At 35.1% G+C, this 18,337-nt stretch overlaps 1 pseudogene; it reads left to right on the forward strand.

Moving 5' to 3' along the window:
* Window positions 1-18,337, forward strand: part of LOC116093284 — a 110,651-nt pseudogene that overhangs the window by 2,001 nt on the left and 90,313 nt on the right.

Here is an 18,337-nt window from a genome sequence, read left to right on the forward strand (position 1 = left end):
ATATATATATATATATATATATCCTAGGGATGGGGAATAGCTAATTCTCTCTCTCTTAAAAGTTATAAATGCGTGTTCTTCTTCATGTGGGAGTAGAACCCAATGGAATTTTCACCATTTATGTTGATGAGGCAAATTTTATTTCATTCCACTTTTATTATACATAGTCTCTACCCATATAACTACCATTTGCAATGTTTCAAAATTGAGTACTATTTTTATATTGTCTTTCTTATGTATATATTCAGTCAAAGAGTTATTAATATGAATCAAGAACTACATTAGGTATGACTGTTATTAAAACTTTAGTCAGCATTTACAGGCTAATTTTTTCTTGAACTGGCCATGGTGGACATTTACTTTCAACGTCCTGTGGTAGATAAGCATGAATGCCAGAAGCAATAGAATATTATTTAGCCTTGAAAAGGAAAGTCATTCTGACATTTATTAAAATAGGAGTGAATGTTGATGACAATTTTATTGGCATGTGTGGTAAAATACCTTCATATACCCATATATTTGAATGCTCCATTGCCTGTTGATAAATTCTTTGATAAGAATTAGGACATGTCACTTTGTTGAAGATGTGTGTCTGAGGGCAGGCTTTGAGGTTTCAAGGCCCCACACTATTCCCAGTGTCTTTCTGCCTGTGCCAGAAGATGCACAAATACAGTCTTAGCTACTCCACCAGTGCCTCGCCTGCTTCCTAGGTGCTTTGCCACAATGGTCATGGGCTCTAACTGCTGGAGCCATGAGTCCCAAGGTAAATATGTTATTTCATGAGTTCCTTTGTTCATACTAAGCAGTAGAAAAGTAACTATGACAGAAACCACAGGGAAAATATTGGGTAGTATTCACTAAAGCTAGCAGAAGCTTAAGGATGCCTTAAAATGCAACACAGAATCTTTCATTGTCTTCATCTCAACAGTTAAAAAACAATGTTATGATTAAGTGCAATAATTTTAACAAAGGGCCTTTGAAAGTAATTATTCAAAACTTTATTGACTCTAACAATTTAAACATTTTTAGCCCAATTATATTAAGAATTATTTCACGGCCATCTTCAGAATTTTCCTTCTTACAAACTTGGCACTCTCCATACCTATCCAATAGTAGCTCAGAATGTTCTGGTTAACAACCACTCATTTTGTTTCTTGACAGATTTGCCCCATGACTAATTTAAATGAGAGAAATCAAAAAGTTTTGGATGTTGTTTATTTCACACCCCTTAATATACTTAAAATTAATCCACATATTAATGTAGCAGATTATTTTTACATTGGATGGGTAAGTTTGACATTTAGGAAAAATTATTTAACTCTATATCTTCCCTCATTTTCTTTCTATCTCTATCTATATGTATATGTATATCTATCTCTATATATTAATCTATGTATATATTTATGTACACATTTTGAGTAAATTATTTAGGACTTAAAAAGGCCACAGTAATTACCAATAAGGACTGATACAGTGAAGGCATTATCCCCCATGCATTTTTTTCTTTTCTCGTTTTCTTGTTCTTCTTTTCTTTTTTCTTTTAAGAAGTTATTGATGCCTTGCTGTTAAACTAGTCATAAAAGTGTTTCACACCTCAAGGTCCAAAGGCTCAAGTTCCTAAGTTGGCAGAGTTTCTTGCCAGACTTTCATCTCTGTTGAGCATTCCCAGTGGTTTCTGAAATGAGTCCCTCTGAGGATATTGTTGAAAAGCTGCGTGCACTGCTGCTCATTGAAGCCAAGAAATGATGCCGAGCTGCTCACGTGAGCTGTGCTAATTGTTCCAGTAGTAGCAACTGAGGAATTCTCGCAGATGGATTTATCATAACATGTTGTTAAGAGTTTTTTTTTACAACTGCCTTTTCATCCTAAGGAAACCTTGGAGGAAAGACTAGCATTCAGGAACAGGGTTTGCATATTAATTAATAGATGACTAAAAGTTTTAAGTTTTTTCTTCTTAATATATTAAATGTATATAGTGAAATTTGTTTATAAAATCAATATTGTACAGTCTGAGCCGGTTATATTTATGTAGTTAGGGAGACACATAAACACATGCAAACTACATATATTTTTGTAAAATGTGTAAAATTTTGTAAAAGCATTAAAAGAAAAAGATGTATGAATTTGAAAAAGAGCAAGGTGGGTGATACACAGAAAGAGTTGGGAGGAAAGCAAGGAAAGGAAGATTGTAATTATCCTATATTTTAAAAGTAAAAAATATTTAAAATTAAAAAATTCAAACAAACCAAAAAATGTCTCTAAGACAGATGCATTTTGTGTCTGAGAACTCCATGAGTTATTTTTTATTCAATATTTTATTTTTAAACCTTTTACTTTAGTGTACTTCAGTACTGAGATATAATGTAATTAAGCTCTTCACCTGTCCCATTCGAACCTGTCTAGAATCATTGACATTTGAATTAGTTAATTGTCCTCTGACAAGAACTAATGTAAAGTGTGGCTTCTAGATTCTGGGACATACCTTCACAGAAAGTTTCAAATCTCAAGTCAACTTTTAATTTTCGTAGAATCGTGGTTCATTTTCCATTGTGTGTCATTTATTGATTTCTGACTTTTAAATGTATTTAACCTTTGAGATGCTAGTGAGAATAATTTCAATTTCTAGTTGCGTGGATCTTCTATTCATTGTATAAACTTCTGAGGTGTATTACAGCTATCTCCTATACTTCATATCACTTAGGATATTAATAAATGAGTTACATTAATGTGGAAATTGACATAGTAACTCTTTGTTATCATTCTTGCTTAAAGGAATAATGGTTCATTCATGAGCATATTTTCAGATTGTTGAATAGATACCAACACTACATTAAAATTTTAATAATTTTCTATCAGTGGTCTATTTTATATTTATTTCTTTGACAGCATTTTTTTATTTAGTGTGTTAACAGACAACAGATTAATGCACAGCTTTCAAAGTACATGATGTTCTTTAATAAAACCAGTTCTTGGCATTCGTAATAGAAATATAGAAACTTACTTAGAGTTTAAAAAAATAAGTGCTTTATTCTGACAACTCTTTTTGTTTTTGTTGTGGTTCAAATTTAGAATATCTATACCTATTCATGGAGAGATCACAATATATAGGAAAATTACACTTTCTCTAAAATGCTAATCTGAAAGCAACTTGTAAAGCTGTGGTGTTCGAAAGGTAAACCTGTCACCAACTCTTTATAACACTTCTCTTCTTATTGCCCAATGGAAAGCACTTGAGGTCAGGATGTACCTTTGATATGCAGGATTGAGTGTAATTCTAATTACCTAAGACATAGAATCACATAATCCTTCAGCTACTAGCCAAAAGTGGATGATACAGCATCCAGGGGATACATGCAGTGCCATGGAATCTTTTCAAGCATTGGAAATGACGTGAATTTTCCCTCAGGCATCTAAAAATGATTATATATTGGAACAAACAGACAAACCTTTGCATGATATAATTTTAAATGAAGTTACAAGAAAATTTTGGTTAGGAGTTTATTCTTAGAACTTAATCTGATTTCTCTGAATTTTGCCACTTTCCAATATTACTTTTTAAATTTAATTTATTATTATTATTATTTTTTGCTTATTCACTGTACATCCTGCTCACTGCCCCCTCCCAGTAGCCACCTCCCCTTCTCTTCTGAGTGGCTGAGGCCCCTCTGGGTATCCCCCCCCCCACTCTGTCACTTCAAGTCTCTGTGAAGCTTGAATGGTAGGTGCTTCCTCTACCACAGAGGCCAGAGAAGGCAGCCCAGCTAGTAGAACATATCTCACATACAGGCAACAGCTTTTGGGATAGCCCCTGTTACAGCTGTTCTGGACCCACATGGAGACCAAGCCATACATCTGCTATATATGTTCAGGGAGGCCTAGGCCTAACCTGTGTATGTTCTTTGATTGGTTGTTCAGACTTTGAGAGCCTCAAGAGTCCAGATTAGTCGAGTCTGTTGGTTTTCCTGTGGAGTTCCTATCCCCTTGGGTCACCATCCTTCCTCCTATTCTTCCATCCACTGTTTGGCTGTGGGTTTCTGTATTTGTCTGAGTTCAGCTCTTGGGTAGAGTCTCCCAGAGGACATGTTCCTGTCTGCAAGCAAAACATTAATAGTGTTAGAGACTGGTGCTTGCCCCTGAGATGAATTTCAAGTTGGGCCAGTTATTGGTTGTCATTCCCTCAGTCTCTGCTCCATCACCTTTGCAGACAGAATAAAGTTTAGGCTGAAATTTTTGTGGGTGTGTTGGTGTCTATATTGTTCCACTGAGGTTCCTGCCTGGCTATAGGAGGTGGCCATACAATGGAAAAAATGACAGAATCTTCAACAAATGGTGCTGGACTAACTTCATGTCTATGTGTAAAACAATGAGAATAGATCCATATTAATCAACCTGCACAAAACTTAAGTCCAAATGGGTCAAGGACCTCAACACAAAATCAGATACACTAAATATCATAGAAGAAAAAGTGGGAAATACCCTTGAATATATTGGTTCAGAAGGTAATTTCCTGATCAGAACAACAATGACTCAGGCTCTAAAATCAACAATTGATAAATGGGAGCTCATGCAACTTCAAAGGTTCTGTAAGGCAAAAGACTCTGTCAATAGAAAGCCTTTAGATTGGGAAAGGATTAACCCTAAAGACCAACCCTAAATCTTACAGAAAGCTAATATCCAAAATTTACAAACAATCCAATATTATTTTTATTTTAAGGATTTGCCTTTTTTAAAAGAACTATTTCTTACTAAAGAAAAACACAGAATGATTAGTAAAGTTAAAAATGTAATATTCTATCCACTTAACAAATTTAAAAATTGTATTTATATTAAAATATAAAATTTGAAATTAAAAATATTATCTGTAGCACATTTGTTATTTAGGCTATACATTGTTCCCTGTTTTAATTTAAATTACATGTATATATTTAGCTTTATATAGAAATGTTTCATGCCTTTGATTGTATGGGTGTATATTAGGAGACATTAAAATAAACCTCAAAGTATTTTTCCTTATTATTATTCCTTATCAATATAAGTTTAATATTGAAGAAATACTTTAAATATTTCCTAGAAGTATAAATCGCAAAATCTAGGCTCAATTTCAAAAAATTAATGAAAATGAGAAGCTTGTGATCTATGTACTTGTGTGTCTTTACTGGTGATCGTGTTCATTGAAAACTCTATATTAAGGAAAGTTCTGTGACCTAGCATGGCTTACTGTTGATCTCTTCCTTGCTGAAAGATCAAGAATTTAGTTCAATGAATCGAAATGCCTGATCAGACAGATATTGATCCTCAGAACCTTTGCTGAGATGCCAAGTTCTACAAACAATTTCTTTTAAATCTGAGGGATGCAGACAGCCCCAGTGAGAAGCAGTATTTTCTCTGAAACCTTCATGTCTGCTTACCTGGAAACTTCCAGAGTAATCAAAGCAATCCTACAGTGTACTCAACATGTCCTGTTTCTGTGCTTTCTTTTATATTTCATTCTGTTTCTTGGGGTGAAAGGGGTCCAATTTAGACAACATGTGAATTTTGTTATATCTTACTGTTACAGTTTTGTTTGCCTTAAACAGATAAGAGCCTCTGGTGCTCAGTTTCATCTCACAACTTGTACAATCTGTGAGATCTACATCACTATGTGTGCAACGACAAGGTAAATAATTAGGGAAGCAATATTGGTGTTAAGACTCACTCAGATCTATTGTTTGTAAAGTCATTTGCTCCACTGCTCTCGGCTCTTCCTGCACTACTGTACTTCATTTCTTAAAGGAGAATTCTCATTCTGCAGAGAGCTGGAAGTATTTGAAAGTTTGGAAGTATATTTCCTCCTGGGTACCACTTAATCAGTGACTGGGCACTGTGAGAATTTGAAAATGCAACTGCGGTGCTTTGGGCAGGTCAAACAATGTGGTGTAATTTATATCTCAGAGCTTATTATGGGATTAACCTGAAGCCAGGGTTTTTCTTTTCCTTCCATTTTCTGCTTTCCTCAAACAAATACCTTCTGGGATCACTACCTTAATAAATAATCTGCATTCTGTCCTGTCACAGTATCTGCTTCTGAGAACTACGACCTAAGCCAACAAGATTTTCTATAAACATTCAAACTATTTTAGATTATATAAAGATTATGATCATATAAGCAGAAGATTTTGTAGAATGGTGTGTGTATATATGTACATATATTTATGCATAGGAAGCAGACTGAGAAAGGTGTTTTAATATTTCAGACTTCTGGATTTAAAAATGTGGTACACTTAAACTAAGCAAAAATGTATGCCTTTGTACAAACATATAAGATAAATTATAATGTAAGATTTGTATATGTTTATATACAAGAAATATATATTTGTATAATAAGAAAAATATAAAAGTTGTAGTATGTTGGAAACATGTGTGTCTTGAACCATTCATGGCCTCAGTCTTTTATTTTTTCTCCATTGTATACCTGCAAAGCCAACACTGTGGCTTCCCCCAATAGGCTCGTGTGTTTGAACACTTGTTTCCCAGCTAGTAATGCTGATTTGAAAGGTTGTGGAACATTTAGGTGAAGGGCTGTAGTGGTAAGAAGTGGGTCTTTGGGGTCAGAATCCAATGGTTTTAATATGGCTCCTGTCCCCCTAGGCTGTCACTGCTTCCTGGTCCCACCATAATAAACTGTATTCCCTCAAACATGATAGTTAAAACAAGAATAAGGAACCCCTAATTATTATTTTATTTCTTACCTTTTTCTTTCAGATTTTGGAAGAAATAAGAAACATGTATCGTCCAAAAGGGCATATAAGGTAAGTTATAACCAAGACACACACACACACACACACACACAGAGAGAGAGAGAGAGAGAGAGAGAGAGAGAGAGAGAGACAGAGACAGAGACAGAGACAGAGACAGAGAGACAGAGACAGAGAGACAGAGACAGAGAGACAGAGAGGAACAAAAGGGTAATTTTCATGTAGCAGAAATGTTAACATCATGAGAACATGTATTAGAATTTTATTGACATTTTTTTATTAGTTTCATGTACAAAAACCCAAGTTGAAAAACTGGTTTTCTGATTCTAAATTTAACTACTAGTATGGTCTAAGAAAAATCATGGAGCATAGCAAATACAAAAAATAGTAATAGGCACATTTGAGAAACTAAAAATAAATGGAAAGGGAGGAATTTGGCAAAGAATATTTAGATCTCTGGGGCACGGAGGTGACTTAGAATCCCACATAGTTGGCTTATTTGGGGAAAGACTTGAGTCAATTCTCATGAAAGGAACAAGGAAACAAAATAAATTACTCTAGAAATATGATCCTTGTTAGTGTTAAAAGAGGACTTACTGCATGGGGATGATTGGCAGCTTGAGTAACCTTTCAAAATTGTGCTGATTGATTGGGTAAACCAGCTTAGCATCTACATTTTATAACAGTCAACATTCATGACATTAACAGTGTTCCAGGAAAAAAAATCATTTAGCATCAATATGTATCTTTTCAGCAAAGGCAATCTAGATAAAAGCTTAATAGTATAAAACTGTACCAGCAGCCCTCCTAATGGCTGGGATAGCAAACCTTTTCTTTTTAAAGGAGGAACTAAACAGAGCACCACAGTAAAAAAAAAAATGTTTCTTTCAATAATTCAAAGAAAATTTTAAGCTACAGTCCTAATATAAAAACACCTTTTCAAAGTAAAAAGTCAAAATGTATGTATGTAAACTCTTTTGTTAATTTTATACTTATGGTGCTAAGACAAGAAATATAAATTATAAGAGTTAGAAGTCATACATGGTAATTCATGCTATACTTGGGATTCTGAGGATAGAAGACTGCCATGAGTTTGAGATCAACATGAGGTACATAGTGACTTCCAAACAATTCTAGTCTACAGAGACTCTGTCTGGACAAATAACAACCTAACAGATGTGTAAAACCAATCATGAAAACAGGAATTTAACAGACCAAAAAAAAAAAAAAAGAAAAAAGCAACCAACCAAACAAAGAAAGACCCATTAGATACTACTCATAAGTGATAAGATAAATATATATATATAATACATAATAATATTTAATTATATATTTATGTAATATATATTTACGTAAAGAGTAATAGAATGATAGAGTTAATTTAGATAATAAATACAAAACATATATAGATATTCTATAAATGCCATTATAAACTGATCTCAGATGTTTAAGCCTGTGAGTGAAAGACCAGATAACAAATTCTTGGCTCTGAGTTTAGGGTGTTTTCAAGATATTTAATTAGAAATAGCTTAGAGTAATTAATGGCCAACAGTCCAGATTACTTTACATAGATAATTGGTTTTCAAAAACATCAGAAATCCACAAAATATGACATTTAATGTTATTTATTCACTTGTTGTCGAGACAGATCTGCTTCTAATAGCTTCCCATTTGTGGATTCAAAACAGCTGAGCATCTTACCTCCAGGTGAGGTTGTACATTGTGGCTAGGTCATCACTGGGAAAAAAAATGCCAATCTCTCCTGCTGACCTATACTGTTCTTGAAAAGACACAGTTTACAGGTTAGGACAGCTTAGATCTGCTGAGACAGAATAGGCTAGTCCTTAATAACTCCTGTTTTCCAAAGTTCTGTCAGATGATCCTGGGCCAGAAGGCTGAAGACTGATGCTCCAACTTTCTGACTTACTGGTGCTGTATAGGTAGGCAGCTGTCTCTACAATTTATCTCAATTCTGAAAGCTGTATTAGGCTTCCTATATATTTTCAGTTGATTTTGGTCATTCTCAGATTTCTGACAGGGTTGAAAGACTACTTATAGTCTCATAGCCAACCTAGAATATTTACATTGTGAGAACAGAATTGAGAGGATGGTTTTCAGATGGCATACAATCTAAAGTGAGGACATAAGTCAAGTGTAAAATTATAAGTCTTTTAAGTCAGGTTATATGGCAGAATGTTTTATCTTATCGACAAAATTGATGGACTGGGTATTAGGTCTATCTTGTATTTTATGAATTACAAAATGGCAATAGTTGTACTCAATTTATATTTGAGAGAAGTTTTTTTTTATTTGAACAGAAAGGGTGATATGTGGCAGAATTTTCACTGTCCAATTAATTTAAATATTAGTGCAGCAGGAGGCCTGTTATTAGACAGGGAAAAGGGAGGCAGAGTTAAGAGTTGCAGAGACAGAGAGCAACACAGGAGAAGGGGAGAAGGAAACAAAATAGAGGACAAACAGGATGATTCACATTTCAAATGGTTTTAGACAGCCACAGGTAGATATAATATCATGTAGGGATAGAATAATTGGGGTAACTTGTCCAATCTAGGTGGGCAGCTTGTTCCAATATCAATTAGCCCTGAATTTATTGTGTAGGCATCTTGTGTATCGATTGTTTACTGATATATAAATCTAATTGATTAATTATAAGCTTCAAGAGTTTTAATGTACTAGGTTAGGGGATTTGTGACAACTAGCCACTGGGGGTAAATGGTTGAGAAAAGACAAGCAGCCCTGAGACAAGCGAACTGGAGTTGGGAAGACTGATCTGTCGCTGCATGGGGCTTGCAGTGAGACAGCAGGGTTGGCAGGACAGAGAGTAGCAGGGTATAGCATGGGAACTTGCCGTCTCTTTTTTAATTTTTTTTTTTTAATTTTATATACGATAGTATACTGTAGCTGTACAGATGGTTGTGACCCTTCATGTGGTTGTTGGGAATTGAATTTTAGGACTTCTGCTCACTCTGATCAACTCTGCTCACTCAGTCCCTGCTCACTCTGCCCCAAAGATTTATTTATTATTATACATAAGTACACTGTAGCTGTCTTCAGACGCACCAGAAGAGGGCATCAGATCTCACTACAGGTAGTTGTAAGCCACCATGTGGTTGTTGGGATTTGAATTCAGAACCTTCAGAAAAGCAGTCAGTACTACACACACACACACACACACACACACACACACACACACCACTTTTTAAAAAAGATGTATTTATTTATTTATTTATTTATTTATTTTATATATATGAATACACTGTCACTGTCTTCAGACACACCAGAAGATGGCATCAGACCCCATTTTAGACAGTTGCGAGCCACCATAAGGTTGCTGGGAATTGAACTTAGGACCCCTGGAAGAGCACTCAATGCTTCTTACAGCTGAGACATCTCTCCAGCACACTACTTACTCTTAAGTCCTTCCTAATTATTATTGTTTCAGCACAATCTATCCCATTACTTAAATGCCAGTAGAATTTTGCTGGTTAAATTTGGATTACCCTAATATGTTTAACATTTCTAATATCCATTTAAAAGATTCTGTCTCCTTGCCTTGGGTATCCCAAATTCTCTATTCATTTCTGTCCATTCTGATTTTTTTCTAAGGACTTCCCATCTTCCCATCTCTGTAATACAAATCTTGTTCAGTGGTTCTTGTAGCTGGATATATCTTCATCCAGTCTCATCTATATGCTAATGACTCTCCAATCCATCTGTCAATCTCTGCCATCATCCTGACTTCAGCCTTGTTTAGTCAGCTGCCACCTTATCTCTTTCAATATCGTGTAGTCATCTCAAATTTAGAATATATAAAATTAAACTTACCCTTTTATTTCCTAAAGGTACTATTTCTACATGAAAAAATCTAAATACTGAAAAATGAAGTTTCATACTCAGCCTCTATTTATATGTATTTGAACTGAAAGACATTAAATTAATATATGGCCCCTCCTGCTTTCTAAATTCAAATAAGATTAAATATAATCTGACTTATTTGTTAATTGATTTTGATTTGTCAGTATTCAGGGAATTTTGTGTTTGTTAAAAATAAAGGAGAGCCTTAAGGCCTTTAGTCTTTTTTTCCATGTTATGTAAAGGATAAATGTGATCTCAGATGACTTCCATATCTTGACAAATGACTATTTTCCTTTTAATTAAATACTTATTAGCATTTTTCCTACACATCTGTGTGCCTTCTTTATGCCTGGTGATTTTGTAGGCCAGTAGAGTGTGTTGGATCCCCCATAACAATCATTCCAAATGATTATGAGCTTCCAAGTGGGTGCTAGGAACCAAAGCGGGGTCCCTTGAAAGAGCAGAATGTGCTTGTAAGCACTGATACATCTCCTCTCTTCAACCCCTGACTGTATTTTCTTGCATACATAACTAGAAAAACTGATTAAGTGTGGGAATGAGTGGTCCTAAGAAGACTACCTTTTTCATTCTAGAAAATATAAAGATTGAGTTGTGCTGCAGGCAATATACTTTATTTCTATGGACTGATATTTCAGGTTTACATCCATAGCAGCTTCCACATCTACTGTCTTTTAATTGCTTACACATGTAAGATCCTCTTCTCCCAGAAGAATTCTTGGTACATTCTCAAGCAGATTTGGCAACCAAAAGAAGTTATCACACCCTTGGGTTCCAACTGTCCTTGAGAAATACTGGCCTTTGGATAACTCTCCAGGTTACTCAATAACTTTTCTAACACTTAAGACTTTATTAGACACTTTTCTTGAAGGTTGATGCAATACCTAAATTACACCTCTCAACTTAAACTTAGTGATGCACAAGTTCAAGTTGAATTCAAGTTCAAAGTCTTTCACAGACACTGAGATCCCATTTTTATATTATTTTTCTCACATATCTGTATAATTACTTAATAAAGTAAGCTTTAATTTTTTCCTTTTTATTTCAATAAAGGCTATTGTGATTTTAGAGTTCCCTAACCAACATTTTTATGACTGAATGATTCCTTCAATATTAATTTTTCTCTAGGCTTTAATTATGTTTTATATGCAACAGTTCAAAGAACTTCATCCAGTTGCTTGCGGGTGTTCTTAGACAAACACACCTCTGAAGTACACACTCCTGGAATTTTAAGTAATAAAAAACAGTAACAAGGAAGAACAAGAATGAAGATTAGTAAACACGTCCCATTGATGTATATGGTCACAATTTTAGGAGACGACTCACTCTTTTGCCTGAATTCATGAAGTGTGAAAAATAATCAAATGTGTACCTTATGAAAGTAATTGAAATATTATTGTATTGACGTTGAATGAAGAATTTCAAATTTTTTTCTTTAGGAAACATGATTTACAAAATCAATGCTATCAAGTATCTATACAAGAAGAAACACAATGAGAAGCAATTGAACAATAATTCAAATAGTTTTTAATATGAGTATAAACAAAGTGAGTAAACAAAATTGAAGGGAAAGGTTGGGGAAAAAATCTGAGAGCTATGATTTCTTCACTTGTACTTCTTTACTTTTCTGAAAAACCATGAAACATTTTAGGTTTGGGGAGCAAGTATGATCAGAAGAGTGACCTCCAGCCACTGGGAAAAGGAGCAGCTTCCCTTGAATGCCACAGCCATAGACATTTCCTTTAAATTCACTTAAGGACAAGTAACCCTGTCCAAGTCTGACTTCATTGATTTTGATGCTTCTTGAATTCTTGTAACATGCATTCCTGGCTCATCAACTGTGTTAGCTGCCTTGAGATCCTTGTAGGAATCATCTTATAACCTGGTAGCGCATTGAGAAATATCAACTTTGAAGAATAGTCTGAATAGAATTTGAAATAATTGAATGAACAAGGAAGCTGGGATGTGCTTTAAAACTATCTCCACTTCTCATGGATATTTCTAGTTGCTAGCTTTTGTATTGTTTAAATAGGTGCCTACCCATGTTTCTCACAATTCAGTTTGGAATCCATTCATAAGGCAATAGAACTGATGGCTTCCAGGGGGGTTTGGAATTCTTCCAAGTCATTAATAAAGTCATTAATAATAATGATAAATGAACAAAGAGCAAAATACCAGGTGCAAGCAATAGGTTATCTCTTTTGAAGTTTTTGGCTAGTGAAGTCCCATAGAGCCCTAGACATTACAGCTATTGTCAGTACTCTTTGTTATCTCCCAGAACTGGAGAGTAAAAATGTACTCCTTGTTGGTTGATATTGTTGTTCTTCCTATGGAGTTGCAAACCCCTTTAACTACTTCAGTTCTTTCTATAACTCCTCTACTGGGAGTCTGCGCTCAGTCCAATGATTGACTGTGAACATCTGCACTTGTAAGGCTATGACAGGGCCTCTCAGGAGACAGCCATATCAAGTTCCTTTCAGCATGCACTTCATGGCATCCACAATAGTGTCTGGGTTTGATAACTGTATACGGAATATATCCCCAGACTGGACAGTCTCTGGGTGGCCTTTCCTTCAGTCTCTGCTTAACACTTTATCTCCACATTTGCTCCTGTAAGTATCTTGTTCTCCTTCTAAGAAGGACCAAAGCACCCACACTTTGGTCTTCCTTTTTATTGAGCTTTAGATAGTCTGTGAATTGTATCCTGGCTATTTGGAACTTTTGGGCTAATATCTACTTATCAGTGAGTGTATACCATCTGTGTTCTTTTTTGATTGGGTTACCCTCCATAGGATCATATTTTTTTGTTCTACCCATTTGCCTAATAATTTCATGAATTCATCATTTTTTACCCAGGACTCACAGGGACTAAGCCATCAACAAAGGAGTACATGTGGCTCCAGCTGCATATGTAGCAGAGGAAAGCCTTGTCATACATCAATGGGAGGAGAGGTTCTTTGTCCTATGACTTCACAGTGTGGAAAGTTGAATCTGAGAACCAGTTAAGATAAATAACTTATAAGTTATTTATAACTTAAGTTATAATGTTTGCAGTCATTTACATCACTGCTGCTATTAAGAAGAATTATTTTAACCCTTTGTATTTCATGTTTCCTCCTGTTTTATGTGTTTCCATTAGCTATATCAGAAACAACTCCTTAAGTGCCATCTCATAAACACAAGTGTGCTTTTTCATGGTAGAATCTGTGAACGGTATCACTTTGCTCAGATTTTTAATTGAATTCTAAAAAGAAAATAAAGAAATTGCATTAACAATATTTTTTTTACATAATCTGTCAGGTTGAAATTGGATCTGATAGTACAAAATATCTATAAAATCAATCATGTTTTGAAATTTTTGAAACCATTACTGAACATTCTTTTATTATTAGAAGCCAAAGAACTAAGATTTACTCACACCTACACAAAAGGATGAATTATCAAAGTTCATGGAATGTTGTACTCTGAGAGCTCACTCCAGCCTCCTCTGCAGATGATCATCGATCTTTACTACAATTGAAAGTCTCTAGATTAGTGGAAGTGAAAGGCATCATTTTGGTCCTAATTACAATAGTGCTTAGAGAAGCACTATGTATTGATGCGCACTGAGTATCAATGCTTTTAAGTTAATGATAAGAAATGGTTTAGGTGATTGTCACAATGACTGGGCTGAAGATAACAGCAAACATAAAGTCTTTTCTTGATGAACTTTTTTTTTTTTTGACAAATAGTGCATCAATAGTTAATGTCGCCTTATTGTGAAAATACAACAACCACTTTCCGTCTCTCATCTAATATTTGTAAAGAGGTTAGAAAATCTACTAAGAGGTTGCTTAGTATTGACAATCAATTGTAAAGACTTAAAACATATACCTCATTGCTTTTTTGGGGGGGTGGGGCTGGGATGAGGGTTATTTTCTGAAACAAAAGACTGATAATAATAGTCTCATTGTTTAAAAAGGAGGTAAGTTTTGACACATTGACCAATTTCCCTTTTGCACTTTAGACATTCATAGCTACTTATGAGCTGGTCTTGTGGTCATACTGGAATTTTAAAGGGGATTGAGTTTTATCTTTAAAAGCTATAACTGTCAGATGCAATTTCAATCTCTGAGATAATCCAATCATCAGCTATTTCAATTGAATAGGAGAACATAAAACAATCTTTCCAATAATATAATCATAATCTACAGATAATTCTAGTGGTTCTCTACAGTTGACCTAAGAAACTAATGCTCACATTTCTGCATTCTTAAGCAGCAAGCAAAAATGTTTTAATTATTTGAACAGGGTGAAAACTTAATTTAAAATTTGCTTTTGGAAACACTAGCTGCATCATATCTCACTAGAGTGGTCAAGTTTCAGCTAAAGTGGGTTCACATAAAGAAATCATAGATTTTAACCAATTAAACTTTCTCTGGAATTAACTTACGTTTTCTCCACTTTCTTTTTCTGTTTTTGTTTCCATGTCTGAGTAGTTGCACTAGAGCTTTGCAAATGTACAGAATATGTCCTGGATTCCTGGGCTACATGGTTTGTGAGTCAGTTTTTCAAATTCTTGAATTCAATTTGCCAAAGGATTTTCTTTGAAAACTGTTAGGGATGTTTATTTCCTACTGTTTCTCTTATTCCTCTACTTTGAATAAATTCTGGATTAACTATAATGAAATCAGGCCTCATTCCAAGACAACACTGGTCATTCCTTATCATATTTTTCATTAGTATTTTCAAAGTTAATTGTAGGACAAAATTTAATACCATAATTTTTTGAAAAAACACAATGATATTTTCAAGGAGGCACTATGATTACTGTAATTAAAAACCCTGTTATTTGACAGTGAAAACTTTAGCCTAATGGTATTGTTTCTTTAAACACATTAATTTATTAGGGCAAAATGCAATAGTAGCTGAGAGTCTTTATCACACATTATATATGTATGGATTCTGTGATTAACTAGCATTAATACTGCCAAATATTGGGAACTGCATAGATAACATCATTAACAAGATAAAAGACAAGCTAAATTCTATTTTATAGGTATATCAGCTGTTGCCAAATATCTTCTCCTAATCAACCTTGACCTAAAGTTAGAACTTGTTTTATCTGGGAAATACAATAGTCTGACTTTAACAAAGTAAATTTAATATATTTTAAATTAAAACAGCTATATGGCTTAGAGTGATAGCTCAGTGTTTAAGAACACTGACTATCCTTCCACAGCACATAGGTTCAATTCACAGCACCAACATGTTGGTTAAAACAGTCTGTGACTCCAGCTCCAGGGGATCTGATGTTCTCTTTAGGCCTCCACAGGTACTGTACACATGATACACAGACTTACATGAAGGCAAGATACTCATACATATTATGAATATTAAGTTTTGTACCAGGTGAAGATTTTTTTCTTGACATTTAATGTGAAGGATAATTAACTGGAAGGTGCTTGCTATTTGCATTCACTACACTCTGACCTGATCTTAACACCTTTGTAAAGGCTGTATACTCTAAAGACAACATGAGCCAGTGTCTGCTAAAGATGCTTATAACTAACTAATGTACTGAAGGGAATTTGGGAAAGATCTGATTTAATTTCCTTCCCTTGTGATATTTTGCTTTCCAACTACATAAAAAGGAAAACTGTATTTTTCTCCTTTAATATGTCTCTGAATGCACTTTCAATATATGCAAAAACATTTTCATGTTTCAAGAGCTTCTCTAACAGTTCTTAGAGGTTATCCTGTAATTCAATTCAGTTCTAAAGTATTCTGATGTAATTCAGCATTGAGTGTCAGGTAACATATGTTAAGGTGTCGTTCCTTCAAGACCTCCATTTGTACAGATGTCAGTCATAACAGTGGGTGTTTTCTAATTCTTTATACTCATAAGTTATAGATAAAGATTCTTGTCACTCTTTTTCTTGGGATTATTTAATGTCATAAAATAACTCACAATCATAAGGGGAACAGGCACACGATATTTCTTAGTTGTTTAAATGGAGAAAATATAATGAAAGTTCATGAATGTACAGTCATAAAAAGGACTACACAGGCAGGTGAAGCTGTGAAGGGCTCCCAGTGTAAGAACTGCTATTTTCATGAATTTGGGGTACTACCCTTCTTTTTATAAGGTGTTCACTAACATGGGAGCTGAATATACCCCTTAGATCTCAAAGAATTTTATTAAAACCTAATTTTCAGGCCCATACTAATCTAAGGATACATTCCCTATGGCCCTGATGTATAGAGAAGGAACGTAGTTTCTTTTCAAAACCAACCACATTTTTGGCAGACAGTAATAGCGTTAGGCCAAGGCTTTGGGACCTAATTCAAAGGCTCTAATGTGTGGAGAAAGAACATAGTTCCCTTTCTAAAACTGGGAACATGCTAGGCAGAATCAATAATGGCCTGTGGCCAGAGAATGGAGTGGTGTGGCTTCACCACTGAGAACACAACTGTCCCTACCTTAAGGGGCTATGTTTATTTGTCTCAGTGCTGCTGGGTGCTCAGTGTGTGACAACCTTGAGGTACCCTGCATTCCCCTTTGTCATACTGTGTGACAATTTTTTTTTTTTAAAAAACTGATGATGTCCCATTTCAGGAAAGCAGTATACGGTGCTATACTTTTAAATAAACTTTCTTGGCATAACCATAGCTTGGACAAGATTATCTTCTCTTTCTTATCCATTTCTCCATCTTTTTAATTTCCTGGTCACCTCCAACTTAGACTTTGTCAGTAAAGAAAAACCTACTGGTCCTGTATTCTTCATTATATTGATTTTATTAATTATTAACTATTTCTAGATTGTCTTCCTTTCCAGAGGATGAAGGGTGGAGCGAACATTTTCAAGATTTCATCTAGCTCACTCTTTCCTGTGAGCAGGCTCTGTTTAGGAGTTTATCAACAGTGGTGGCTCTATGACTAGGGAGGTAGCTATTGGTAGACTATTTGCTTAGATGAAAGCTTCTCAGATTCCCAGAGCAAGAACTAACCAAAAAAATAAAACCAACAACATAAATGCATGATGAATTGTCTTATTAGAATGTGGGACTCTTTTTCTACTCAAAATATTCAAAATATATGAAAAACTCTATGACAGTTGCTCCTAACATTCAGGAAACTGGTGCCTTATGAACCAGGTATAAAAACAGGGGTTAAAGATTTTGAGAGGACGGAGTTAGCTAGAAACAAGCTGACTCTAAGACAGGCTGCAAACTGGCAGTTTGGGAGACTAGGTCTAAGTTTCTGTTTCCCAGAACTGGAAAAGTCCAAAACAAGTCAATTCCAGGAAAAAACACCCTTCACAGGCAGCCAATCAGGAAGGTGACCTACCACTTAGCCTGAGCCAACCTCATTAGCATCCAATCAGGAGCTGTAGAAACTGCCCCACCACCTAGTTTTGGCCAAGTATAGTTAATCAGCAAAAGTCTCCCAAACACCCCAGAACCTTAGCCAATAACAAATGCATCAATACCCAGGAGACAGAGCTAACCAATCAAGAAAAAGAAAGGTAGAAATCACCCACTCCTACTCTAACAAACTTTAAATTGACGCTGCAAAGTCTACACTGTTAGCATCAGGGCCTCCAAATCCCGTGATGTCACATGGCATCACATGGGTGGATCTCACAGACCTGTTGCCAGGGTAACAGCCGCCATATTCCCAGAATCCATTGGGCTTACCTCCCACTTTTACCTTGCGGCCACTATGT

This window comes from Mastomys coucha, unplaced genomic scaffold (genome assembly GCF_008632895.1).
Source record: "Mastomys coucha isolate ucsf_1 unplaced genomic scaffold, UCSF_Mcou_1 pScaffold16, whole genome shotgun sequence".
Taxonomy (NCBI): domain Eukaryota; kingdom Metazoa; phylum Chordata; class Mammalia; order Rodentia; family Muridae; genus Mastomys; species Mastomys coucha.